Raw genomic sequence first — 24,545 nt, 5'->3', positions numbered from 1 at the left:
ACAGACTGATATTCTGCAAAAGGTACAGGGATTGGACTGCTGAGGACTGGGGTAAAGTCATTTTCTCTGAATCCCCTTTCCGATTGTTTGGGGCATACGGAGAAAAGCTTGTCCGGAGAAAACAAGGTGAGCGCTACCATCAGTCCTGTGTCATGCCAACAGTAAAGCATCCTGAGACCGTTCATGTGTGGTGTTTCTTCTCAGCCAAGGCAGTGGGCTTACTCACAATTTTGCCTAAGAACACAGCCATGAATAAAGAATGGTACCAACACATCCTCCGAGAGCAACTTCTCCCAACCATCCAGGAACAGTTTGGTGACTAACAATGCCTTTTCCAGCACAATGGAGCACCTTTCCATAAGGCAAAAGTGATAACTAAGTGGCTCGAGGAACAAAACATTGATATTTTGGGTCCATCGCCAGGAAACTCCCCAGACCTTAATCCCATTGAGAATTTGTGGTCAATCCTCAAGAGGCAGGTGGACAAACAAATTCTGACAAACTCCAAGCATTGATTATGCAAGAATGGGCTGCAATCAGTAAGGATGTGGCCCAGAAGTGAATTGACAGCATGCCAGGGCGGATTGCGGAGTTCGTGAAAAAGAAGGGTCACTGCAAATATTGACTCTTTGCATCAACTTCATGTAGTTGTCAATAAAAGCCTTTGACACTTATGAAATGCTTGTAATTATACTTCAGTATTCCATAGTAACATCCGCAAAAATATCTAAAAGCAGCAAACTTTGGAAATTAATATTTGTCATTCTCAAAACCTGGCCACGACTGTACAATTGAAGTTGGATGTTTACATACACTTAGGTTGGAGTCATTAAAACTAGTTTTTCAACCACTCCGAAAAATGTATTGTCAACAAACTATAGTTTTGACAAGTCGGTTAGGACATCTACTTTGTGCATGACACAAGTAATTTTTCCAACATTTGTTTACAGACAGAGTGAAATATAAGATAAATATTCTATCACAATCCTGGTGGGTCAGAAGTTTACATAAACTAAGTTGACTGTGCCTTTAGACAGTTTGGAATATTCCAGAAAATAATGTCATGCTTTAGAAGCTTCTGATAGGCTAATTGAAATAATTTGAGTCAATTGAAGGTGTACCTGTGGATGTATTTCAAGGCCTACCTTCAAACTCAGTGCCTCTTTGCTTGACATCATGGGAAAATCAAAAGAAATCAGCCAAGATCTCAGAAATAAAAATGTGGACCTCCACAAGTCTGGTTCATCCTTGGAGCAATTTCCAAACGCCTGAAGGTACCACGTTCATCTGTACAAACAATAGTATGCAAGTATAATCACCATGGGACCACTTAGCCGTCATACCGCTCAGGAAGGAGAAGCGTTCTGTCTCCTAGAGAAGAACGTACTTCGGTGCAAAAAGTGCAAATCAATCCCAGAACAACAGGAAAGGACCCTGTGAAGATGCTGGAGGAAACAGGTACACCATTATCTATATCTACAGTAAAAAGAGTCCTATGTCAACAAAACTTGAAAAGCCGCTCAGCAAGGAAGAAGCCACTGCTCCAAAACTGGCGTATAAAAGCCAGACTATGGTTTGCAACTGCACATGGGTATGAAGATCGTACTTTTTGGAGAAATGTCCTCTGGTCTGATGAAACAAAAATGGAACTGTTTGGCCATAATGACCATCGTTATGTTTGGAGGAAAAATGGGGAGGCTTTCAAGCCGAAGAACACCACCCCAACAATGAAGCACGGGGGTGGCAGCATCATGTTGTGGGGGTGCTTTGCTGCAGGAGGGACTGGTGCACTTCACAAAATAGATGGCTTCATAAGGAAGGAAAATTGTGGATATTTTTTTATTTCACCTTTATTTAACCAGGTAGTCCAGTTGAGAACAAGTTCTCATTTACAACTGCGACCTGGCCAAGATATAGCAGAGCAGTGGGACACAAACAACATCAGAGTTACAAATGGAATAAACAAATGTAAATGAGGTAAGATTAGGGATTAGTTTTACTTGCATTTAAGAGCAGTTGGAGGCCACGGAAGGAGAGTTGTATGACATTGAAGTTCATCTGGAGGAAAGTTAACACAGTGTCCAAAGAAGGGCCAGAAGTATATAGAATGGTGTCGTCTTCGTAGAGATGGATCAGAGAATCACCAGCAGCAAGAGCGACATCATTAATGTATACAGAGAAAAGAGTTGACCCGAGAATTGGACCCTGTGGCACCCCCGTAGTGACTGCCAGAGGTCCAGACAACAGGCCCTCTGATTTGACACACTGAACTCTATATGAGAAGTAGTTTGTGAACCAGGCAAGGCAGTCATTTGAGAATCTAAGGCTGTTGAGGCTGCCGAGAAGAATGAGGTGATTGACAAAGTCAAAAGCCTTGGCCATGTCGATGAATACGGCTGCACAGTATTGTCTTTTATCAATGGCGGTTATTATATCGTTTAGGACCTTGAGCGTGGCTGAGGTGCACCCATGACCAGCTCGGAAACCAGATTGCATAGCGGAGAAGGTACGGTGGGATTTGAAATGGTCGGTGATCTGTTTGTTAACTTGGCTTTCGAAGACCTTAGAAAGGCAGGGTAGGATAGATCCAGGTCTGTAACAATTTGGGTCTACAGTGTCTCCCCCTTCTGATGAGGGGGATGACCGCAGCAGGTTTCCAATCTTTGGGGATCTCAGACGATACGAAAGAGAGGTTGAACAGACTAGTAATAAGGGTTGCAACAATTGCGGCGGATAATTTTAGAGAGCGTCTAGATTGTCTAGCCCAGCTGATTTGTAGGGTCCAGATTTTACAACTCTTTCAGAACATCAGCTGTCAGGATTTGGGTGAAGGACAAATGGGTGGGGGTGGCTCTGAGGGGTGCAGGGTTGTTGGCAGGGGTAGCCAGGTGGAAAGCATGGCCAGCCGTAGAAAAATGCTTATTAAAATTCTCAATTATCATGGATTTATCGGTGGTGACAGTGGGCAGCTGGGAAGAGGTGCTCTTATTCTCCATGGACTTTACAGTGTCCCAGAACTATATTGAAGCAACATCTCAAGACATCAGTCAGGAAGTTAAAGCTTGGCCGCAAATGATCTTCCAAATGGACAATGAACCCAAGCATACTTCCAAAGTTGTGGCAAAATGGCTTGACAAAGTCTAGGTATTGGAGTGGCCATTACAAAGCCCTGACCTCACTCCTATAGAAAACGGATAAAGCGTGTGCGAGCAAGGAGGTCTGCAAGGAGGTCTACAAACCTGACTCAGTTACACCAGCTCTGTCAGGAGGAATGGGCCAAAATTCACCCAACTTATTTTGGGAAGCTTGTGGAAGGCTACCCGACACGTTTGACCCATGTTAAATAATTTAAAGGCCATACTACCAAATACTAATATAGTGTATGTAAACTTCTGACCCACTGGGAATTTGATGAAAGAAATAAAAGCTGAAATAAAGTATTCTCTCTACTATTATTCTGACATTTCACATTCTTAAAATAAAGTGGTGATCCTAACTGACCTAAGACGGGGAATTTTTACTAGGATTAAATGTCAGGAATTGTGAAAAACTGAGTTGAAATGTATTTGGCTAAGGTGTATGTAAACTTCCGACTTCAGCTGTATGTACAGTGTTTTCGTAAAGTATTCAGACCCATTGACTTTTTCCTCGTTGTGTTAGGTTACAGCCTTATTTTCTAAAATGTATTAAATCGTTTTTTCCCTCATCAACCTACACACAATACCCCATAATGACAAAGCAAAGACAGTTGTTTTTTTTCAGTTGGTGCAAAGTTTTAAGACAAACGCTTATGACATTTACATAAGTATTCAGACCCGGTACTTTGTTGAAGCACTTTTGGCAGCAATTACAGCCTCGAGTCTTCTTGGGTATGACTCTACGAGCTTGGCGAACCTGTGTTTGGCGAGTTTCTCCCATTCTCCTCTGCAGATCCTCTCAAGCTTTGTCAGGTTAAATAGGGAGCATTGCTTCACAGCTATTTTCAGGTCTCTCCAGAGACGTTCGATCGGGTTCAGGTCCGGGCTCTGGCTGGGCCACAAAAGGACATTGAGACTTGTCCAGAAGCCACTCCTGCGTTGTCTTGGCTATTTGCTTAGGGTCGTTGTCCTGTTGGAAGGTGAACCTTCGCCCCAGTCTGAGGTCCTGAGAGCACTGGAGCAGGTTTTCATCAAGGATCTCTCTGTACTTTGCTCTGTTCATCTTTTCCTTGATCCTGACTAGTCTCCCATTTTCTGCTTCTGGAAAATACCCCCACAGCATGATGCTGCCACCACCTTGCTTCACTGTTGGGACGCTGCTAGATTTCCTCTAGACGTGACACTTGGCATTCAGTCCAAAGAATTCAATCTTGGTTCCATCAGAACAGAGAGTCTTGTTTCTCATGGTCTGAGAGTCTCTAGGTGCCTTTTGGCAATCTCCAATCGGGCTGTCATGTACCTTTTTTACTGAGTGGCTTCCATCTGCCACACTACCGTAAAGGCCTGATATTCTGGATTGCTGCAGAGATGGTTGTCCTTCTGGAAGGTTCCCCCGTCTCCACAGAGGAACTCTGGAGCTCTGTCAGAGTGACCATCAGGTTCTTGGTCACCTCCTGACCAAGGCCCTTCTCCCCCGATTGCTCAGTTTGGCCGGGCAGCCAGCTCTAAGAAGAGTCTTGGTGGTTCCAAATGTCTTCCATTTAATAATGATAGAGGCCATTGTGTTCTTGGGGACCTTCAAAGGAGTGGGGGAGGGGTAATATTCCAAGATTCAAAAATAAGAAATTAGCTAGTTTCATTGGATTTCCTTACTGTTAAAATAACAGGATTGAAAAAGTTAAATAAGTATGTAATAGTCTGTAAGGGCAACTTGGAGCCCAGTCTGTGCATGTGCCTGACTAGGGGTCAAAAGATTGACAGGTCTCTAAGTAATTTTCCACCATAGATTTTACCCTAGCTTTAAAATCATTTGTGACGATCTCCTGTAGTTTCAAGTCCTTTTGTATCTTGTTCCATGTAGTGGGCGCAGAGCACTGCAACGTTTTTTTTTTTTTACATTGCTCTGTATGGGCCTTAGGCACCGTCACAGGGATGCAGTCCTGTGAGCATAGACTGTAATTGTCATTATTCTGCTGGACAATGAAGGTACACAGGTAAAATGGGAGCCTTCCATTTTGAGCGGTGAGAAAGTGGTAGATATTGGGAAGGGGGTGTGTGGGAAGGACCTGATGACCGTAACCTGGGTTGTGTTATTAGTGCAATCTTTTGTATTTTTTTATTCTCTCTATGGGAGCTGAAATGAGGGGTAAGATCTATTGAGGTAGAATATATTATGTGATATGCCCTGGCCTGCAGTGATAATGAACTTACTCTCCCGGCTCTATTGCTGTTGAACCTGGATCCACAGGAAATTTAGTCCATAGTTGATCTGACACTCCTGACTCAAGTTCAGAGTATTTCCAAGAGACGGTGCTGTAACAGAACCCTGATAAACTGGTAATTGGCTTCCTCCTCTTCCTGTTTCAGAACAGTATTGCTTCCTACTGAAAACTGCATAGATGAATGTTTAATGTCCGTAGACTGTAGTGCAGGTTGGAGGAAGAGAAGTGGACCTGGCTCAGCTTTAAGCGTCTTTGGTGTTTTGTTGGCCTTAGACCTCTTGGCTTAAACAGCCAAGCTCAAAGCACTGTGTTCAATTCGGCTGTTTTAGTAATGAGAACAAAATTAATTCCTTTATTATGACACAGTTCGATCCCCACAGTGAATTCTTTAAAAAACAAAGTTTGCTACAAATCGAGATATCAAATAGTGATCCATTCTGACTACTACATTTGTCGTCACACAGGACCACGTGCTGACACAGACCAATCACGGGCCGGCATGCTACGAGGAGGCTCTTTCAGACAGGATGAAAATGACTACGTCGACCATGATCCTTTGCTAGTTACGGCCACTTTCATCATGATCCTTATTTTCAAATTTTAGGGGGCTCCCGAGTGGCGCAGCGGTCTAAGGCTGCATCTCAGTGCTAGAGGCGTAACTACAGACCTTGGTTCGATTCCAGGCTGTATCACAACCGGCCATGATTGGGAGCCCCATCGGGCGGCGCACAATTGGCCCGGGTTAGGATTTGGCTAGTTAAATAAAAACATTCATATGTAGTTTTCCATAAGAATACATGAATGACGTCAGCGACATCTACTGGTTTTAATGTCTATGGTCCCTATAGCATGATCTGTGTTATGTTGACAGTCAGTTTAAAACTGGAAGATTGAGTTGAGACAACCATTAGCCTAGACAAGGAGTGTTGAACTGTTTTCTAGGGCATAGGCTGGTCTAAAGCAGTGTCTGGGTTTTTGACTCATGGGCTGATGTCAGTGCTGATGAAGGGCTTCAACATGATGGCACCAGACATGGAGGTTTCCCACCTTTCACCAGTCTGCTCGCGGTAAACAAACGATGGTGCCAAACATGGAACTGTTTACGTCTGGGAGAAGCAATTCAAGCTGCAAAACTCAAATAAACTCTCTCCCCATATGGTACGCAGCAGTGGACGATCCTAAATCGCATCATCCTCCATCCCGTTCAAGCTTGTGAGCTCTGCTCAACTGTGGAGCTGTGCGATTTAATGAGCTAATGGGCTAACTTGCATTAATTAGGCTATAGTGTAACATGGTTTTGTACAGTTCACTTTAAGACTGCACATATTTATCTTTCTCACTAATGCATCAGTGTAATATTCTTAGGCTAATTGCCATCCTTATGGGCAGAGGTGTCTAATTAATATAGAGTATTTTGAGTTTCAGCTCATTAGTTTGGGAGAAATTGATTACCCTGAAGTTCAATTATCTTTAATTAGGACTAACATTTTTTGGGGACGATAATAAAAAGATTTAATCAAGTCTGCCAGTGAAGTTCTATTACAGCTATTTTGAGCTTTTATGGTCAGATAATGTAGTTGCATAGACTTTTTTGTTGTTGTAATTTGTCATCTATCATGTTAGTCACATGTCAAGCCTTTGAAAATGTGAAAAAGATGTGGTCCCTTCCTGTATTCCTACAGTGAAGAAGAAGCAGAACTGTCAAGACTTGGAATTCCTTAGGTCACTCTCTGATTGGTTGGTGGTTGGTTCCACTTGTTGACAACTACGCCAGTAGAAATGTACTGACAGCTACTTCTCACCACTTATGCCTTCGCTTCCCCTGAACAAAGGGTAAGTTGACCCAGAGTCAGAAGCTAGGCTATGCCCTGAAATGTTATGTCTTAGTTCTTCACCCTTATGGGACTGAATCTTCTGAAATAAAGAGATTCTGTGTAGTGGTTAATATTCAATAGTCAGGCAGGTTCATGAACTTCAAATCTTCTCCTTTCTCTATTCTCTGTCTTTGATATTCATAACCAGGGACTATGAACTGGCCAATTTCCTCTGTACAAAGGGAAGGCGAAATTGTGATTTTTGGGACCCCTCAGTTGCTTTGTGATACATATACAGCTTTAAATGTTATTGTTTGTCATGGATTACAAATTCCTCAAAAGCCAGTGTATTACCACACTAATCTTAGCCTGTTACAACCTACTGCTTTTTACTAATTTGACAGCCTACAGCTATTAGTCAAGCCACAGTCTCAGAGAACTTGAAGCCCAAATCCTCTGCACTAACTAGTTTATTCTGGTTAGCTTCTTTGGTTGTCTATCTCAGAATGATGTGGATTAACCCCATGGTAGTCGGCTTTCCGGCATTTAAAAGAGAAAGGAAAAACCTCCATAACAATTTGGCTAAACCTCCAGATTGAGTATTGGTTCGCCTCACCAATTACCAGCCCTTTCAGTGGGCTGTGAGAAAGAGCTGGAGAATGTGCAAGCTGAGAGGGCTCTGTGGGTGTCCCTTTTCTTCTGCTACGCTGTTCATTTGAGACCAACAAAAACCATTTTTACAGATGGAATATTTCCCTCCCTATAAAGTACAGTGCCTTGCGAAAGTATTCGGCCCCCTTGAACTTTGCGACCTTTTGCCACATTTCAGGCTTCAAACATAAAGATATAAAACTGTATTTTTTTGTGAAGAATCAACAACAAGTGGGACACAATCATGAAGTGGAAAGACATTTATTGGATATTTCAAACTTTTTTAACAAATCAAAAACTGAAAAATTGGGCGTGCAAAATTATTCAGCCCCCTTAAGTTAATACTTTGTAGCGCCACCTTTTGCTGCGATTATAGCTGTAAGTCGCTTGGGGTATGTCTCTATCAGTTTTGCACATCGAGAGACTGACATTTTTTCCCATTCCTCCTTGCAAAACAGCTCGAGCTCAGTGAGGTTGGATGGAGAGCATTTGTGAACAGCAGTTTTCAGTTCTTTCCACAGATTCTCGATTGGATTCAGGTCTGGACTTTGACTTGGCCATTCTAACACCTGGATATGTTTATTTTTGAACCATTCCATTGTAGATTTTGCTTTATGTTTTGGATCATTGTCTTGTTGGAAGACAAATCTCCGTCCCAGTCTCAGGTCTTTTGCAGACTCCATCAGGTTTTCTTCCAGAATGGTCCTGTATTTGGCTCCATCCATCTTCCCATCAATTTTAACCATCTTCCCTGTCCCTGCTGAAGAAAAGCAGGCCCAAGCCATGATGCTACCACCACCATGTTTGACAGTGAGGATGGTGTGTTCAGCTGTGTTGCTTTTACGCCAAACATAACGTTTTGCATTGTTGCCAAAAAGTTCAATTTTGGTTTCATCTGACCAGAGCACCTTCTTCCACATGTTTGGTGTGTCTCCCAGGTGGCTTGTAGCAAACTTTAAACAACACTTTTTATGGATATCTTTAAGAAATGGCTTTCTTCTTGCCACTCTTCCATAAAGGCTAGATTTGTGCAATATACGACTGATTGTTGTCCTATGGACAGAGTCTCCCACCTCAACTGTAGATCTCTGCAGTTCATCCAGAGTGATCATGGGCCTCTTGGCTGCATCTCTGATCAGTCTTCTCCTTGTATGAGCTGAAAGTTTAGAGGGACGGCCAGGTCTTGGTAGATTTGCAGTGGTCTGATACTCCTTCCATTTCAATATTATCGCTTGCACTGTGCTCCTTGGGATGTTTAAAGCTTGGGAAATCTTTTTGTATCCAAATCCGGCTTTAAACTTCTTCACAACAGTATCTCGGACCTGCCTGGTGTGTTCCTTGTTCTTCATGATGCTCTCTGCGCTTTTAACGGACCTCTGAGACTATCACAGTGCAGGTGCATTTAAATGGAGACTTGATTACACACAGGTGGATTGTATTTATCATCATTAGTCATTTAGGTCAACATTGGATCATTCAGAGATCCTCACTGAACTTCTGGAGAGAGTTTGCTGCACTGAAAGTAAAGGGGCTGAATAATTTTGCACGCCCAATTTTTCAGTTTTTGATTTGTTAAAAAAGTTTGAAATATCCAATAAATGTCGTTCCACTTCATGATTGTGTCCCACTTGTTGTTGATTCTTCACAAAAAAATACAGTTTTATATCTTTATGTTTGAAGCCTGAAATGTGGCAAAAGGTCGCAAAGTTCAAGGGGGCCGAATACTTTCGCAAGGCACTGTAGGTCAGTGCAATAATACCCAGGTGTGTGTGTGTGTGTGTGTGTGTGTGTGTGTGTGAGAGAGAGAAAGCAGCTTGACCCTAAAGCCAAGAGCAGTGGAAGCCAGTAATAAAACAATGAAAAAAGAGCTACCATGGCAGTGCCAGGGGAAATTCCCGATACATAGTTGAGGCTTGGTGCCTCATGCTTGGCGGGAGATGTGGAATAACACCCCGGAACTGTATTCCAGTTAATAACTCGTTCAGACTGTCAGGAAGCACCATGTCTGACCCTGACACAGTTTGCCATCAGATCTCATGACACCAGATTTAATGATGCCTGAAATCATTGTTTTATTCGCTTTTGTGAGGTCTCTCTTAAGCACTTGAAAGGGTTGGCAAAGGATTCAGTGACACTGCCTTGAGCTACTCTGGGCAATGTGATTTCTGGTTTGGACTGGACTCTTTTGGGTGATGGGGTGGCCTAGCTACAGTATGTGGCAATTCCTTGAATTTGGTTTGTACAACTGCAGTGCTGGACTGGGTCCTCGGCATGTTGGTAGAAAATGCGAAGATGGACTAATCTTCTGAGTCACCATAGTTGCAGACGCAATGCTATTGTACCATAGATGTGTTCTAATTGGAGACATGCTGGTGAGGGGGTGGACACCACTACACAATGCAGTAACAAGACTGAGACTGACATGTCAAGACAGTCATTGTGTCCGCAGATGCCAGTGGGCCATCGTCTCTTTGTGACCTCAGCATGTTTATGACCAGCTTATTTGTCTGACCCACCCTCCCCCCGTGCTGATCACTACTGTCTGTAATAAGGGGCTGTTACCTCAACAACGTTGCCATTCTCCAATTGACTAAAGTTCCATAATGCTCCATTCAGTGATATTGTGTGTCCTGTCACGACTGTCAATTCATCAATAATCGTGCTGTAAAAAAAATCATAAAAGTTTGAATAATATGTCAAAGTGCTTACACAAACATGTCAAAGGGGACTGTTATCACACATGCACAGTTGCATGTAGGCTACTACATACTGTACACGACTAGTGAGTGTCCTGGACCCAGTCTCTCCGCTGGAATGGGCGCTTGTCCCTAGGAAACATGGTCTGTTCTTGCCCTGCCAATGTCTACCCTGCCATCTTTCATCCCAGCTGGACAGCTGTTGTGTCACCCACCCCTGTCTTAGCCTATAGTAGGCTCCTATTGAAGAGTTCACACTGCTGGGATGTGGTGTGAACACCCGAGCCCTGCAAGAGGAAAGAGCTTTGTTGCTCTGGTCAAAATGGACCAAACTGCTTCAGTAAGTCTTTACTATCGCTGACCTCGGCCAAGAAACAGGTTAACCCTTTTCCTGCACAGAATTTGATACATGACCAGGTTTATTTCTGTATTCTCTGTTTGGATCTATCAGTCATAACTTCATGCAGGGCAGAACGCTCATGTAAAGAAATACAGGAACCTTGGGCTAATTGGACATTATTTTCTGGTTTCTTGGTATAGGAAAACAAATTCAGTAGGCCCAGTCTGCATGAGACAGTGGACCTTTATGGTGATCATTGTTGTTCTTGGGTTTGAGAAATCCTAGACCACTGCAGACCTAGAACCAATATTAGAAGCAGCTCAATGAGTTATGTTTAGAAGGGAAAGGGGATACCTAGTTAATTGTACAACTGATTGCATTCAACTGAAATGTATCTTCCGCATTTAACCCAACCCCACTAAATCAGGGAGGTGGGGGGGGCTGCCTTAAATCGACATGCACATCTTCGTTGCCTGGGGAACAGTGGGTTTTAACTGCCTTGCTCACGTGCAGAATGACAGATTTTTACCTTGTCGGCTCGGGGATTCGATCCAGCAACCTTTCGGTTACTGGCCCATCCCTCTAACTACTAGGCTACCTGCCACCCCCGTAGCATATCACTGTAAGGGACGTAAGCTGGGTGGGGGTGCTGGCATATCACCCTTAGGCTACGTCATATAGTAAGTAAAGCACAAAACAACTGTCGGTCGTCAGACTGCAGTGATGTTTACCAGATTTCTGTGTACTGTTTAATGACATGACAGGGAAACAGTAACTCAATTCCCTTTGTGTTAACCCACATAAAAAAAGCATGTCTTGGATATTTTTTAGCTGGAAAGGGTAAAGATATATGCCAAGATATAATAGAATTAATAAAAAGACATCCCCCACTCAAACCGCAAGCCAAATTCTCTCCCTACGCTGTAATGACTTCCATATTGTTTGCTGCCACAAATTCAACATAAAAGCTAAACCTGAATTCAAGGACTCTGCCCCTTCAACAGGATGGTTTGTTGGAATGAAAAGGATTTGAATGAATTTCATCGTACATTCTCCATCGTACGGCTTTTCACCCATCCTTTTCTTCTTTGACGTTGCTGTCAGTTCACTTCAATCGTGTGGTTGTTTCCACGGTAACCACTTCCCCACTGGATATTGTCAGTCTCCATGGCAACAATATGCTAAACCTAAGTCCTGGTTTAATAGAGAGAAACAGTAATGGCGTCTTTTTGTAGGCACTAACTCTGCCATGGTTCTTTGGACATAGCCTATGGGGAAATGAATGGGGGTTTTGTATAAATGCAGAAAATAAGGTCTATGGTAAACAGATGCTCTACGGGATAATCTTCATCGGCTAACTTCACTTTTTGTGATAAGTATTTTTGTAATCAAAAAGTACAAAGGCTTCTTAATTCATAAAGGTAATGTTAGTTTACTGATACAGTATAAAATATCCTAAACCTGTTTTAACCTCGAACCTTATTTCAAAACCCTATTCTTTCCCCATAGGGATGGCTGAACGAACCAGAGGTAACTCATTTCCGGGTTTTAGTACTACAAGCTCTATTCAGAGTTTGGCACTGAACTGATAGGTGAGGAATGGTGCAGAACAGCAAATGTTAGACAGCAAATGTTCCTTTTGTTCCATAAAGATTATTTTTATACCCAAAATACCTCAGTTTGTTGGTCACGTTATGTTGAGAAATCCCCCGGAAATAGCGGTCACGACAACGCCGAAATTTTTTTATTTTTATAATCAATCCTCAAGGTGTTTTTCAAATATCCATTCGATAATATATCAACTGGGACAATTGGCTTTTCAGTAGGAGCGAGAGGAAAAATGACTACCTCTGTCATTTACGCAAGAATCACTCTGAGAGCCCTCAGCTGGCCACTTACACAATGTTGTCGTTTACGCTCTTTCTTCAACATAAATGCGTGAAACTACGTCAAAATGCTGTAGACACCTTTGGGAATAGGTAGAAAAAAGTAGGGGTGCATAGGAACACAACGGTTTCAAAATAAGGGGCACTTCCTGATTGGATTTTCCTCATGGTTTCGCCTGCAATATCAGTTCTGTTATAATCACAGACAATATTTTGACAGTTTTGGAAACTTTAGAGTTTTCTATCCTAAGCTGTCAATTTATATGCATATTCTAGCATCTGGTCCTGAGAAATAGGCGGTTCACTTTGGGAACGTTATTTTTCCAAAAATATAAATAGTGCTCCCTAGTTTCAAGAGGTTTTAACAGACCTGCAGTAGCCTAGACATAGCTCCACCGATCTATGTCTGTGGGTAAAGTGAAGGCCTGATGTAGAATGTTCTGCCCTCCTTAATGGCCTCAGTTTGGAACCTCTGTCCGTCTCCATGACCTCATCACCTCTTAACACACCTAACTGTTTCTCCATTATATTTGGCTTGTCACCCAGCGCCAGAATGTATTAGATGCGTTAGGGATGCACATTGCTTCACTGGCTGTCAGTAAACTCTGCATTTAAGGAGAAAACACATTGCACTGAATTACGCTCTGCCGTTCGTTCATTCCCTTGCTGACTGTGCCGTGTGTTTAAAGCCCCCTATAACATCTTTATAATTGTATTTTTAAATAATCACTGTATGTCTAATAAATCACTGTGTAAATCACTGTGTGAAAAGAAGGCCTCCTTTTGGGCATTGGCCATGTAGAACCTTTAAATCTGTCATCTGCAGTGGCCGTACAGCATTTACTGTGATACGGCCTCTGTAGAAATATCAGGGCATTTATACTACTTGCGCAGAGCAGAGCTGTTGTGAAGGAAGTTGTCAAGGAAGTGAGCTTGTGTTTATACAGGACCTCCCACCCCACCTACCATTAACCAACCATTCTCAATGTGGAACTATACGGAGCCCTCTCCATTGTTGCAAAATTTTGGAGGCGCTCAGTGATGCGGTACAGAGCTCGATTTGGCCTCCGCAAGCCTCCGGAGGCGCTGCAATTGCATCACACACTCCTAACAGTCTCCAGATCCCAATCCGGAGAAAGCATAAATGGGCTTTTTGGAAGCAAATTTGAAGATATTTACATACACAGACCTGATTGGCTGATAGGATGTTCTAGAGCCAAACCCCTTACCCAGATGAACAGTCATTGGTCTATTATAATCAGATCACACTGTGATGTGGGCAAAAAGTTCCATCCCACCTGACCAGACTGAAATTCCAGGATTTCTTTTTCAAACCACTCTTACACAAACACGGTATCATCATTTTCAAAATGTTAGTGTTATTTGAAACTCATTGTGGAAATATATATTTTTTTAAGCAGGAGACTCACATTTTAAACTGCACTGCCCCTTTAAAGGACTAGAATCGGTTTACACTTGGTTTGCAAATGACTGCCGGCTAAGTACTCTCGGCCGGCAAACTACCGGTGTGTCCATACATTTAATCTTAATAGTCAGGACAGAGTTCATGGTTTGAGATGGTGTGTTTTTTTTGTTACAACTAATCTTGCATACAAATTGTATTACGCAGCCTCCTAGATTATGAAAAGTCAATATTTTGATCTTATCTAGGCCTAAGTGGATCCTGAAATTACTTTCAGAAACGTCCATGTTGGATCAATCTACCCAGAAATGATTAAAACACCTAACCAGTGTATAGGCTAGGCTAAAGAAGAGACATTTCTCGTCAAGCATTTGGCATCAATTCTTACCTCGACATGCTAAGCACTCGAGTTGAGGCAGGCTTGCCTTCCTCCCTTAACCATGCTTTCATATTAATTATATTTTGCGATACTTGGCCTTTTAAGTGGTTGGAATTCAATAAAAGTCAAAGAAAGAACAAACTGTCCAAGGTTGGTTGTTTGTGGTAGTTTGGCCAACATAGCCTACCGTCTGTAAAAGCTTGACAAATACCCTCTGGCTGTCCTTTTGGTCAGAAAACTTTGAACACCTTTGACATGAAAAGCAGAGTAGAAATGCTTTCAAATTCCCAGGAAAGTCTTAGGATGAGACATGTACTACCTGAAAGCTACGCCCACCTTGCTTGCAGCAATGGGCCGTGGGAGAGATTTCCTCACATGAGCCTTGTAAAACGCTTCACATCTCTAGCGATTTCTCATTAGCTCTGGTAATTGCTGGATTCATCAATGTGGTATGTATGACCAATCAGACTGAATGGAAGTCAGATTGAATGGGTAGATAAAAAGAGCTCCCTTAACGACATTGGACATTGATTTTTGTTTTCCTAGAGATTTGTACTTTCAGTCTGCTTATTCTGGTTAAACGGACCCGCAGAGCACGGCTTGAGTGACTGGCCTTAAATCCTTCCCACATTTGGATTGGGGGGGGGTGGTTCTGTGTCAAAACACTTTGGTCTATGTAGAGCTTTTAAATAAATTAGGCCTACCTGGTTTAACTCCTCGCCGTGATTCCCTTAACTCATGTCTTACATTTTCAGGCACCTGTCTCTTTCTAAGGCGTTGAACCGTTAAACCTTGACCATTCCCTACAGATGAGACCAGCTCACCTTGAATGGATTTCATGTCAGGGAGATGTCACAGCAGCTCCTGTGGGGTTCCCTTTACGTTAGCTGGAGCGAAACAGGCGGGGATTAGTCTTGTCCAGCTTGCTGCTCAAACTACCGAGGGGGGGGGGGGGGTAAGTTGAAGCAACCAAGCCTTGCACTTGGCCTGCATTGACAGGGCTAAACACACTTGGCTTAGGGCTCAGAATGCTTAATTACTCTCCATTAGTGTGTGAGCTCTCCAGAGCAACGTGAAATAGGAGCGGTGGGAACCACAGATTCAGGTCATCTGTGAGCTGTATTAATTGTCCCACCTCTTCTTACTCACTGGTGTACTACTGGTGATTGTAGCCTATCCCACAGCATAAGCTTAGCAGCCTCTGGTTTCCTGTTCAGTTTTTTTCTTTATGCTCTTGAGAACTAAAGTTTTTAGTTTTTATCGACTTAGTTTGTTTGATGCACTTATCTGTTCAGCTATGTGAAAAGCGGAGTGCCTTGCGATAGTTGTTGAAATGATTGGAGTCTTTCAGTGTTTTGTATGGTCAGTGTTTTGTCTGTTGGCCACTGAATAAGTGGGCTGTATCTGTTTGGTCTCTTGTTGCTTGCCCTCTGGCAATAAAGCCAAACAAGCCGCTTATAAACAATACATTATGTTTCCTTTTCGGAGCTCCACCATGACAAAACAACAGCAACTTGCCCTTTTGTGTTTCCCTCCCAGAGCCTCGCAGGGTGGATCATTTGGGCTGTGGACCTTAGCTCTCTGATAGTGCAGAGATCTATACTGTTTAACAAGCCCTGGATGCATCCAGAGCAGAAAGGAACACTCACTCTACTCATCCTAGCCTGGGTTAACCCTCCCACAGAGGGAGCACAGGTACTCTACCGTCCATATGATAACAGCAGAGAGACATTCAAACTGTAGTTTCATTCCAACTTGTTAGGTGGTTTGCATCATTAAAAGCAGGCGACACTGGATTGATAGAAACACTATTGACGGACTACTATGGTCAGAGTGAATGTCCCTTCGTTCCACTCTGGCCTGCTATACTGCAGGGTCAGGATCATGGTGGTGGTGATGGGCTATAGATGTAAAGTCCCAGCATGACTCTGGGGGATTTGGCCTGGTAATGGATTAGACCGTCAGGCGGGAGCAAGCCTCTGGAATACATCTCCCTTCCTGTAATCTCTCCCCACAGGGACAGTTATGTTCAAAACTAACATGATCTCTCTTCAGACACACAGTGGTGGAGCGGGATCCACTGGGTCTGTACTAATTCATTGGGGCGAGAGATTCATTATGTGATGGGTTGTCTGCATTCATTAACCTAACGTAGCAGGCGTAAAATAAACACAGTGGTGGCATTTCTGGTCACTAAACTACTGTCGGTGGAGGATCTCTTCTGCACTCTTCAACCAATCCTGTAAATGTGGAGGAGGAGTTAAGATGGAGTGTCTCCTTGTTAACGTCCAAAAGCGGAAGTCTCGTCACAGGCTCTTTCCATTTCCCCTGAAAACCAGATGCATCTGGTTGATTCCAAACCGCTGAGGGTGGCATTCATAGTCAGTGGGAGAATCTCAATTGCATACTCCTTAAGCCCTCTCTCCTCACCTCCTCCTCAAAACCCATTAGAGGAGAAGGTCAGAACGGAGGGTTTTGAGAAGGATGCAAAGAGAGAGGTTGTGAGGTGTATGCAATTGAGATTCTCCCACTGACTATGAATGTCTTCTGATCTACCCTGCTCTACCTGATCTACCCTGCTCTACCTTCTGATCTACCCTGCTCTTCCAACACATGGCTGAGGAAGAGAGAGTGCTCAGACACACAGAGGTTTTCCAGGCACACAGCAGAGCACGTTCAATTTAGTCCATCTCTGGTAGAACATGAACTGCAGGATATTAGACCAGCCAGCCCTGCTGTTATCCCATCAGTATGCGTCTAGAGTAGACCCCTGCTGACAGGTTGGACCAAGTCACTATTATTTGAGTCACAAGCAAGTCTCAAGTAGGGCTGTGGCGGTCATGAAATTTTGTTAGCCAGCGATTGTCAACCAAATAACTGCCGGTCTCAATGTAATTGACCGTTAATTAGCTATGTCTTCCACCCATAGGCTACAAGCTACTGATGCAGACCTTTGGAACATCTACATTTAAAAGATAAATCCATTATTTATTTTAGACAGGTCTAAAGAAACATGATATGAAGAAAATGTTTATTTCAGAAGAACAGAATAGCATACTCTGCATTATCCTTATGTTAGGCCCTGTGCTATGCCATATGGCTGTGAGTCACACTAGTTTATTTAGCAGACAAGATTTGCTTAGAATTCTGTGGCATTATGTTTTATTATGTTATAGTATAAAGCATACAATTGAACATGGCTGAATAACATTGAAAGGATATTTTCTCAGATTTCAAAGGAAGTGCGCACATGCGGCTATTCTGTGTTGAGCGGTTGACAAAGAAACTGGTCCTCTATGCTTCATTTAGAGTTACTTATGTAACTTGAGTTGTGGTATAAACGTTGGGCCATATGTTTTGATTTTTAATACATTTTAAGGCTGCATGATGGGACTAATGATGATCTGAAAAAAGTTGCAAGCTACACACACTTCATCATTCTCTCATTCACAATTTGACAAGCACTTGATAATATTCTCATCAGTCCTCGAATTTCCCGGCGGAATCCCCCTTGTGTGGCTGTAATGCCCCCTAAAAAATCCTTGCCTTTTGTGGCCAAAGTTGCCATTGTGCCTTTGGGCTAAATATAATATGCTAATTATAATTCCTTTCTCCCGGCTGCTGTGCTCCAAAGCACTTCTCATTCACATGGCTCTCTCGGATATGCCCGTCACGTGATCGGGTCCCTCTCCCATGCATTTCAGCTAAGAAGTAGGCTACAAGTGAATGAAGACGGACACATCGGGGATGCAACTGCCCATGTTCCTCTTATCGAATTCCGAGGTGCATATTGAAGATGTTAGAACTGTCCACGTTTACTTTTCTTCAGCCAATAAGATGAGTAGGCCTATGTCAATATACTGTCCCCCATAGTACAAAAGTTGACCTATTCGAGAAATAAATATTCCAAAAATACTCTGGGAAAGTTGTGGAATGTGATAGATCCCAAATTAATACAACCACTCGCATTAAACGTTTTTTTAAAGCAATGAGGCTGATCGTTTGGCTTAAAATGTTGATAAAGTATAAAGGTCATTTTTTTCACATTATAAGCACAGCCTATGTATGCCAATTAGGCTCTACACCAGTTATGAAGCAGATTAATGTGCTTAATTTTAAGAAGTTATTTGGCCACTTTAGTTGTGATACAAACCTTATCAAACCAAAAGTGCGGTTTCTTGCCTTAATGCACAAGCTGGGCATCATTCACAAGTGATAATACATAATTCACAAGTGATAGGCTAATATTGTCACCCATCAGACTATTCTTAATTTAATGTTGTCTTTACATATACTAAATAATACATGTGTGAAATTAGTTTTGATTTAGAATTGACCGTTATCTCGGAACAGGGGCACTTAAATAGCGAATGGAGGACGCTTTTCCTATAGTTCATTTTCATGCCAGCCAGGTAGGCTATACTCCTGTTGTAAAGTGAAGCAATGTGCTTAATATTAGGAAAGTTGATAAATAAATATAGTAGGCCTATCCTTTAGAAAGCTGATGGCTATATTAAAAAGAGGAAGATCCCATAAAAACTGTGATTTCTCACGCAATTGCATAGCCTATAGAAATGTTGTGCAACTCATGGGCACTCATTAAGTGTTTGATTCGATTTTTGATTACATTTGCGTTGTCAGAGTGATTTGGAGGGACAATAGAGTGCTGAGTACCAGGCAGTTATCAAGTGTGGTAGGCTACTAATTACCATCAGCAGCATCAGAGCTTAGAGGAGCCTAATTACCATGACTAATCGATCATGTGGAATTTGACTGCCGTCATGACTCGTGACCGCCGGCATGGCGGTAATACGGTCACTTTAACAGCCTTAGTCTCAACTCACAAGGTCCAAGTCTCAAGTCAAGTCCCCAGTAGATTGGGTCGAGACTCGAGTCAAGTGCAAAGTCGTGCATTCTAAGAGCAAGTCCCCAAAGTTAAGTCTGAAGTAAAGTAAAATCTATACAGGCAATGACTTGTTCAGCTACACATTTTTGTATATTTATTGAGGCTAACAGACAGCCCTTTTCATTATTTTGTCTACAACAAATTCCAAATGCAAGCTTCATAAGTCAATTATACATTTCAAGCAATGTTGACATACCAAAAGCTCTCTGGTGAGCTTGCAAGGTAAACAGTTCATATTCTTGATCACATATTTTTTTTGGTGCATGTTCATTTATGGCAATCCTCTCTCCTTACGATTGATCTGCACCCGATCCTATAGCTGTACAACAAATCACCAATCTGTTCACAAGCTCGGTGGTTTTCAAACTTTTTGACCTGCGACCCCCAAAAAGGAGTGGTTCAAAGCATGCGACCCCGGCACATGCACAGGATGAACACACGCGCACAAGATGCAAGATCCAGAAATAAACGTGCATTTTGGGCTTAGTTAATAGAAACAAGGGATATCATGTCACATTGTCACTTCTCTGGAGTCCAGACCAAGAAGGATCAAACCGTGGCTGCAGGATCGGATGGAAAGCATGATCTGTCTGTGGACTTTTTCCTCCGAAATATTGTAACATATTCTGGCAAATAAATGACATCTTCTTCCCATAAGTATTGAAGGTAGTGCGACGATATCTTTAGACATATAGCCAATTCCATCACTGAGGAATATTAATTATAACCCACCCAAACAAGGCCTATTGGAAATATGGAAAATGATCAATGAAGTCATCAGGTAGCCAGACTATTGTTGTGGCAAAGGTGCGTCTGTAGCCAATTGCTAAATGCTACTTTATATGGATAACTTACAGTAGGTAGGTATAGGCTATTCTGTTTTTAATTTGTTTGTTTTTTAACAAACGCTTTCTGGTCACTAATTTGAGTGTGCGTTTCCTTTGTGCACCAACGCTGATGACTGGTCAACAGTCCAGAATAGCAACTTTTTGGTTCTGAAGCACAGATTAGATGTTTTTTTTTAAACAAGAATTTTGTGTTAATGCCATAGGCCTATGTTAGTGACCAGATCGAATAAGCAAAGGTAGAAATATAAAATACAAATGGTTGTAAATATCTATGCAATGAATACATTTTTCTTGATTTCAGTTTTACACTTGCAACCTCCCAGAACCTTCTTACTGCTCTAGCTTACCCGACCTGTGTTGATTGATAGTTTGCTAGTCCAGTCAGAGGGTTGAGTGTACATTTCACTAGCCAATCTGTTTTTTTGCAAGTGCTATACTGTCTCTGACTGCGTGGAGAGTATTACACAGAGACTCTGTGCGATACTGTCTCTGACTGCGTGGAGAGTAATCCACAGAGACTCTGTGCCACACAACCTGGTCAGATCATTTCAAGTCATCAGTCAAGTCTTAGAAAATAAAATAACTATCAGTTGAGTTTCAAGTCATCAAAAATCACGACCACGCGGTTTCATCCACACACCTCTTCTTTTACCCTCGCTTTCTGTGAGAGCTCATTTTTCGCTGCAGTTCTGGGAACTTAGTGAAACGGGAGCTACTCTCACCTTGTCTCTATTACTTGGTCACTTTCTATAGTAGGTCCAGGTTTGGCATGTTAGCCAGCTGCAGGCAGTTGTGGTATTAATAAAGCCTTCATAATGTAGTGGACCCTGGCAGCAGCCCCACCGAGGGATGGGAGCGTTGGAATGGGATTGGCAAGGACCAGGGTGTACCTTAGGGGCAGGCCAGCAGTCCCGGCACGCAGACACCTGATACACAGAACCGGAAAAGACCGTGGATCGGAAGACTGTCACACCCGCAATTTGGTCGTCAATACACTCCTCTCACCTCCTGGCCAAGGTTCCTTTAGTTTTGGCTGCATTCATTTTGGCTAGTCGACGAAACATAATCTGAAACCTGAGATGGTTACATTTTTACCAGCCAGCCAGTTAGAACATTGATGGATCCTTAGCTCTACTGGGCTTCAGCTTTGGACTCCCATCCTCCACTTAAGCACCAAAGCCCAGAATGACATACTTATTAATAGTGTGGCCAGGTTGGTGGGAGTGCTGGCTCCAGTCCTGGCACTGGCTCTGCACAGCGGGTATGGCCAGGCTTCCAAGGTGTTGCCATCTGGAGGGAGGTGATGGTGATACATTCAGGATGACTTATATCCGCTTGGAAGTAACAGGCCTCTGCCATAACTCTGCTGGATAGTCAACCACCACAGCTCCCTGCTTCACAGTATCTTTGCCTAGTATGCTATGTTTCCTGGTTCTCACATAGTGCCGTAACTAACAGATGGCAAACATGACTAAAGATAGCCTGCTCTCACCTCTCTTATCACATCTCTAAATCCACATACGCGAAAGGATGTATGTCACCTCTCTCCCACTTGTCACTCTCATCAACCTATCACTATCACTGCCTTTTAGAGGCCCTAGCCAGGTCTTTATGATCAAGTGTGTTTTTGCTTGGAATTGATTTTCATACAACAATCAATGAATGAGAGTAGCTTAAGTGCTCTGAACGGCAGTAATGCTTGTCCTCTCGTCGCAGGCATTTCCCCCTCCTGCTGTTGAATATCATACTAATGGAATAATGGAGCCCTCTCGCCTCGCTGGACCCTATCGCATGTCATCTAGCCCCCTCACAACAATTAATCCTTTCTGAGAGACAATAATGGAGGTTTAGGATCACTTCTCCTTCTGTGTTGTGAATGGAACAATTTGGGCACAGTTCAATGTTAAGTGATTTGTTATTTGTGAATGGCATTTGTTGACGCGTGTGACTCATTAACCGTTTTTACAAGTCTGATCAGGTGAAGTCCTTCCTCCTTACATCCCTCAGTGATCATAGCAATATCTCTGCTACATCCCTGGTTCTAAAATATGTGGTTAACTTTATGGATAAAAGGTAACATTGTGCTGCCCGCTTCATTGATCTGTCAAAGGCCTTCAATACTGTTGATCACTCACTGCTAATTCAGAAGCTTTCCTCAATTGACCTAGACCTTCCCGTATTCAACAGTTTTCAAAATGACATGACAGATAGAACTCAATGTGTTATATACTGATGGTGTTAAATCGGGTTTTCTGGACATAACAAAAAGTGTCCCACACTTGTCTATTTGTGGAAAAATCCCCCTGATTTAATTATTTTGTCTTATCCCTATTCACTTATGGCCCTACCTACTAAAAAAATGAATTTTAAAATGATTATATAAGCAAATATTATTTATTTGGAACGGCAAGCCAGACAAAATTAAATGGGCCTATTTATATAATCAATATGAATTCTGAGGGCAGAAATGATTCAATATTAAAGCATTGGCCCTCTCACTAAAGGCTTTATTCATACAAAAACTAGACTTAAATCCGAACGGATTCTCTAGCAGATTAGTAAGAATGGCCCCGTGTTTGATACTGTATATACAGTGCATTCGGGAAGTACTCGGACCCCTTGACTTTTTCTACATTTTGTTACGTTACTATTTTCCTTCATCAGTCTACACACACTACCCCGTAATGACAAAGCAAAAACTGTTTTTTATTTTGCAAATGTATAAAAAATAAAACCTAATAAACCGAATGTACGTAAGTATTCAAACCCTTTGCTATGAGCCTCCAAATTGAGCTCAGGTGCATCCTGTTTCCATTGATCATCCTTGAGATGTTTCTACAACTTCATTGGAGTCCACCTGTGGTAAATTATATGATTGGACATGATTTGGAAAGGCACACACCTGTCTATATAAGATCCAACAGTTGACATGGCTTGGTTTTTGTTCTGACATGCAATGAGGTTGAAGGAAATGTCCGTAGTGCTCCGAGACAGGATTGTGTCAAGGCACAGATCTGTGGAATGGTACCAAACAATTTCTGCAGCAAGAACACAGTGGCCTCCATCATTCTTAAATGGGGGAAGTTTGTAACCACCCAGAATCTTCCTAGAGCTGGCCGCCTAGCCAAACTGAGCAATCAGGAGAAAGGCCTTGGACCAAGAACCCGATGGTCACTCTGACAGAGCTCCAGAGTTCCACTGTGGAGATGGAAGAACCTTCCAGAAGGACAACCATCTCTGCAGCACTCCACCAATCAGGCCTTTATGGAAGCCACTCCCCAGTAAAAAGGCACATGACAGCCAGCCTGGAGTTTGCCAAAAGAACTCAGACCATGAGAAACAACAGTTTTTATAGTAATAGTTTTTTTTTTTGTAAACATTTGTAAAAACCTGTTTTGCCTTGTCATTAGGGAGTATTATATGGAGATTTATGAGGGGGGAAAATAATTGAATACATTTTAGACTGAGGCTGTAATGTAACAAAATGTGGAAAAAGTCAAGGGGTCTGAATAGTTTCTGAATGCACTGTATATACAGTACCAGTCAAACATTTGTACACCTACTCATTCAAGGGTTTTTCTTTATTTGTACTATTTTCTATGACAGCTTTGCACACTCTTGGCATTTCTCTCAAGTTTCACCTGGAATACTTTTCCAACAGTCTTGAAGGAGATCTGAGATATACTGAGCACTTGTTGGCTTGTTTGTCCTTCACTCTATGGTCCAACTCATCCCAAGCATTGCCTCTATGGCAATTCAGAAAACTGATTGCGGACCTTATTACTTATGAATGTCTTTGTGATTTATGACAGTGTTTTCCTTTCTGCTTGCATTTGGTATTTATATTTTGATGTCTGTGTTTTCTGTCATTTCTGTAATTCAGGGCTCATCTGTAAAAGATACCTTGGTGTCAGTATGACTCCCTGATTCAAAATAATAATACAAAAAATGTACTTCTCAAAGTATTGTCATACAAGACTTGCTCTCCTTTGCCTTTCAGTATTTTCTTTTTATATTTACCCCCATTTGTCTCCCCAAATTCGATCTTGTCTCGTTGCTGCACCTCCCCAACGGCCTCGGGAGAAGCGAAGGTGGAGTCATGCGTCCTCCGAAACATGACACGCCTAACCGCGCTCCTTAACACCAGCCAGCTTAACCCGGAAAAGCCGCACCAATGCTGTAGGAGGAAACACCATTCAACTGGTGACCGTGGTCAGCCTGCAGGCACCCGGCCCGCTCAAGG

The 24,545-nt window shown here is 42.5% G+C and overlaps 1 protein-coding gene across 2 annotated transcripts in view; it reads left to right on the top strand.

Moving 5' to 3' along the window:
- LOC139383469 (palmitoyltransferase ZDHHC14-like) overlaps positions 1 to 24,545 on the top strand; it is a 113,916-nt gene that overhangs the window by 18,903 nt on the left and 70,468 nt on the right. The window lies entirely within an intron of this gene.

Source organism: Oncorhynchus clarkii, chromosome 25 (assembly GCF_045791955.1).
Source record: "Oncorhynchus clarkii lewisi isolate Uvic-CL-2024 chromosome 25, UVic_Ocla_1.0, whole genome shotgun sequence".
In the NCBI taxonomy this organism is placed as follows: domain Eukaryota; kingdom Metazoa; phylum Chordata; class Actinopteri; order Salmoniformes; family Salmonidae; genus Oncorhynchus; species Oncorhynchus clarkii.
Note: the sequence above shows the minus strand (reverse complement) of the source record. Positions and strands in the feature narration are given on the sequence as shown.